The following is a 4928-nucleotide window of genomic DNA, read 5'->3' on the forward strand; positions in this document are numbered from 1 at the left end:
TCCTAAATAGTTTTTGAGATTTTAAAGTTTAGATTTGATTTAAACAAATAAAAAACAACAATTGTGGTCACCATGATTTGAACTGAACTCAAGACTTCATCAACCATTAAAGCCAATCATATACTACTCTAATCAATTTACCAATAAATTTTGTTTTGACAAAAATGCTATACTAAAAGCTAGAATCAATAAACAAGTTTTTTACTATTGTAATTTAGTCACACATTGACTAATTTCAAACAAATTGCATAACAACTGTCTATAAAATCAGTCACATATCAACCTTGTTTGTTATTATTTGTTTTGGATATTTTGTTTTATATTTAAAATTATATTGATAAATTTATAAATTTATTTAAAATATTAAGATTTTATAAAAAAAACCTGGCGGGCCGGCCCGTGAATCGGCAGGTTCTGGCCCGGCCCGCCAGTTTGGCACTGTACCCGGTCCGGGTCGGGGTCACCGACGGGTTGGCCGGGCCGGCCCGGACCGGCGGGTCGGCACTGTTGACCGGGCCGGTTACGGATCGGCCAAAGACCGACCCGGACCCAACGGGTTAGGCCCGGCGGGCTTGGTTAACCGGCCCGTACCATGTCTAGTTTCACCCTTATATAACCCAATTAATCAAGCCAAACCAAACCAAACCTCTTGTTGTTCTTCCTCTTTTGAATGGTTGACCATGATGATCATGATGCTATGTGCTGTGGTGCTGCTGGTGTTGCTAATGTGGGCGTGGAGGACCTTGGATTGGGTTTGGTTTACGCCGAAAAGGATTGAGCGTGAGCTCCGGCGGAAGGGCCTGCGAGGCACCCACTACCGGATCTTTTACGGAGATTCCAAGGATTTTTCCCGGTTCATGGGGGATGCTAGATCCCGGCCTTTGCCCCTTCACTGCCATGATATTGCACCTCGCGTCATCCCTTTCATCCATAATATCATCAAAGATCATGGTCTTATTTTACTATTCAATAATTCACTGCACTCTCTCTTTCTTTCTGTTTTCTTCTTTTTGGGCTAGAATTATCTGTTTGATAACAACTGTCCCCATTCAAGAAAGTGAGAGACATGCATAACTGTGGAATGTCACCCAAGCTCAACAAGTATATATGGTTTCATTTTTATATAGTTTTTTTACGATTCAAATATCGGTCCTCTCCAAAATAAATTGGTTCTAGTCAATCTTCATCTCTAATCATTTAAATATCTTTTTAACTTTGACGGATATTTTGATTTGTAGTAAAAAATTTCCGGTGATTGTTTTGTTTCATGTTTTATATATATAATACATCAACTACAGACGTTTGTAAAACATTTACAGTTGACAACAGTGCAAGTATAAAAGAGAGATAGAGAGAGAAACGGATAGTTAGGGTTTTGGTTATTTTTAGCTGCACTGTGAGTCTAGTAGAAATAAAGTTAGACAATTCATATTGATTTAATTACTGTTATGATCACGATCTCCGATCAAAACATTGTGCTAATGGCAACTATCGTTAGATTGTAATGACCAACTTGTGTAGATTGTAAACTTGAGGACACAGTAATTAAATCAAAACCGCTGAATCTTGATCATAATAGTATCTCAATCAATCTGAACCGTCAAAGTTGATTTCTGCTAGAGTTACAAAACAAAGCTAAAAAAACCAACACCTATAAACTACTGTATATCCCAATTTTCACTGTGTCCTAAGCACAGTAATACAAATGAAAACATTGGTTTGTCACTATAAGAGCCTGATAAAAACTGTTGGATTCCATCCAACAGTTGAGAACAAAGTTTTGTAGATTTTGAATCTACACACGTGCGTAGATGACATGCACCCTCTCACTCACTCTCTCTCTCTCTCTCTCTCTCTCTCTCTCTTTCTCTCTCTATATATATTGTTATTTCATTTCCTTCCTAAGTCCGGCTTGTAGCTTTTTTTTATTTTATTTTATTTTATTCTATTCTCCTCTTAGTTCCTCCTTTTATTTATTTATTTTATTGATTTTATAATAAAATTATTTATTTTTTATATTAAATTTTTTTCACTAAACTAAATATTGAAAATGTTTAGAAAAGTTAAACTCTCAATCTTCTGCATTTTAATTAAATATATTGCCATTCATCCATTGTGGTGATGATCTATTATTTTGAAGTTGTAAGTTTATATATTATGAAAAAAATATATGCACAATATTTCAAACTCAAATTTTTTAATTTATTTTATAAAAAATTTTCTAATTTTTTGTATAAGATGACTAGAATGATTTTAACCCTTCCCAACTTAATATATTAAAGTAGGGCAACTTAAAGACATGAGAAAATAAAATGTGATAAAGGAAGAATTCATTCGCATTGGCCTAGTCAATATTTTATTTCCCTCTTTAATTAAAGGTCAAGCATTCAGTCTTTTGAGTTTCTCTCTAGAAAAGCACTTGATGCCACTCATTTCACTAGAATAGATGTCTAACCTTTTAGAAAATCTGATCTAGTTAATTATTGAGCATGTTATTATGTAGTCTTCGTGATTTATTTGTGCACTTTAATATGCAGGTAAAACATCGTTCACTTGGCTTGGACCTATTCCAAGAGTTAGTTTAATGGAGCCAAAATTGATTACAGAAATATTGTCAAAGAAATTTGACGAATTTACCAAACCAAAATCAACAACTCCACTTGTGAAATTTGTATTCCAAGGACTTGTAGGTCATGACGGTGAAAAATGGGCCAAACATCGAAAAATCATCAATCCTGCTTTTGCCTTGGAAAAGTTGAAGGTAGCCATTGTTCATATAGATATATATATATATATATACACACACACATTTTTTAACCATTGTTCAATTCCAAGCGTGTAAAAATGAGTTCAATAATTTTTTTCTCTTTTTAATATATTTTTGAGTGATTTATTTATTATTTTATTTAAAAATCTCATAACTACAAAATCATGGTTCGCAGATCATGTTCCCAGCGTTCTCCATTTCTTGTGCTGAACTAATTAGAAAATGGAACATGATGATCCCTGATGAAGGCTACTTGGAATTAGATGTGTTTCCGGACATTCAAAATCTCACAAAAGATGTCATCTCCAGGGCTGCATTTGGTAGCAGCTATGAAGAAGGAAGAAGAATATTTCAACTACTAATGGAGAAACTCCAGCTTATTATACCAACTTCTCAAAGTGCATATATCCCCGGTTTCCGGTATGACTTCTTTTAATTAATCTTCCCTATTTTTATATCATTCCCTCATTATTTATTTATTTTCGTTTTTTTCTATCTGCGGGTAGAACTTAACTGTAGTTTGAACTTTGATCAGGTTTATACCCACACCATTTAACAAAAAAGTAAGCCAAGTTGAGAAAGAAATGGAAAGAATACTTAAAGGCATAATTGAGAAAAGAGAGAAGGCCATGAGAATGGGGGAAAGAAGTAAGAATGATCTTCTGGGTATATTATTGGAGTCTAATATGAAAGAGGGTGAAGAATCGCAGGGGAAGTCCAAAAACAGCAGGATGACTATTGAGGATGTGGTTGAAGAGTGCAAGCTTTTCTACTTCGCAGGACAAGAGACTACTTCAGTTCTGCTCACATGGACAATGATTTTGTTGGGCATGTATCCAAACTGGCAGGCTAAGGCAAGAGAAGAGGTTCTTCAAGTGTTCGGGAAGAACACACCTGACATGGATGGATTGAGCCGCTTGAAAATTGTAACTACTGAATATTTTTCTCTGGATTATTTTTTTAAGTTTTTCAATAAGACATTTCATGATCTGTCTCATTTTTGTCACAACAGGTGACCATGATTCTATATGAAGTTCTCAGGTTATACCCTCCTGGGTCTTGGTTGTTAAGAGAAGTACGCAAACCAACGGAAGTTGGTGGGATTACTTATCCTCCAGGTGTGACACTCTTATTGCCTATACTCTTAATTCACCATGACACTGAATTCTGGGGAGAAGATGCAAAAGAGTTCAAGCCAGAGAGGTTTGCAGAAGGGATATCAAAAGCATCCAAAAGTTGCAGGTGCTTTCTTTCCATTTGGTGGTGGTCCCTCGTATATGCATTGGCCAGAACTTTGCATTGATTGAAGCTAAGATAGGACTCAGCATGATACTGCAGCACTTCTCCTTTGAGCTCTCACCTTCTTACATCTCATGCACCATGCCTGGTTTTTAGTGTTCAACCGCAGCATGGAGCTCAACTCAGGCTGGGTAAACTCTAATTTATATGACCTTGTTGTGAACGCGAATCGTTGGAACACTAGCAAATAATAGTAACCAATATATATATATATATATATATATATATATATATATATTTATATATAATACCGTGTCTTGTGATTTGAATAAACTGGAATAAAGTTGTTCTATGGATCACAAAATTACTTGTAAGAAGCCAGAAGATGGAATTATGAAATATGAACTTTTCTTTCACATATGATGAGCACACATACATACCATTTAAGTGTGTTTTTTTTTCTTCAATATATCTGCTTAAGAATTTCCCATCCTCCCTATTCTCGAGGTCTGCATAGTCATCCCCAGTTTACCAATAGACAATTGGGCTTGTCAAATATGGATACCCCACCATAGAATGTTCCTTCTTATATGGTCAATGGATTTTCTACCCATACAAGAAGTTTAAAAATGGGCATCCAATATGTTTGTATGAAGCTCAGTACTAAGTTGATTAAGGTCATGAGTCTGCCTCCTATTGAAAGAAATTTGGTTTTCAAGAAGGATAGTCTTCATCTGACTCCAAAAATGAGTGTCCTCTAATCCTGACTCCCGGATCGCCTACCAAAAATAGAAACGTCTAAGTAGGCTAGTTAGAGGATACCCGAAATGGAGTTTAGAGTGCTTGATCAAAAATGATGGATCTGATGTCCAACCCCACTTAGTCGGGCGCAAACAAGTCTTCTGAAAGTTGATGGACATGT

General features: G+C 35.6%; 1 pseudogene; it reads left to right on the plus strand.

Moving 5' to 3' along the window:
* The first annotated feature begins 652 nt into the window (after positions 1 to 652).
* Positions 653 to 4340, plus strand: LOC120251209 (annotated as a pseudogene).
* The last annotated feature ends 588 nt before the right edge of the window (positions 4341 to 4928 follow it).

The sequence above is a fragment of the Dioscorea cayenensis genome, chromosome 20 (assembly GCF_009730915.1).
Source record: "Dioscorea cayenensis subsp. rotundata cultivar TDr96_F1 chromosome 20, TDr96_F1_v2_PseudoChromosome.rev07_lg8_w22 25.fasta, whole genome shotgun sequence".
NCBI classification, from domain to species: domain Eukaryota; kingdom Viridiplantae; phylum Streptophyta; class Magnoliopsida; order Dioscoreales; family Dioscoreaceae; genus Dioscorea; species Dioscorea cayenensis.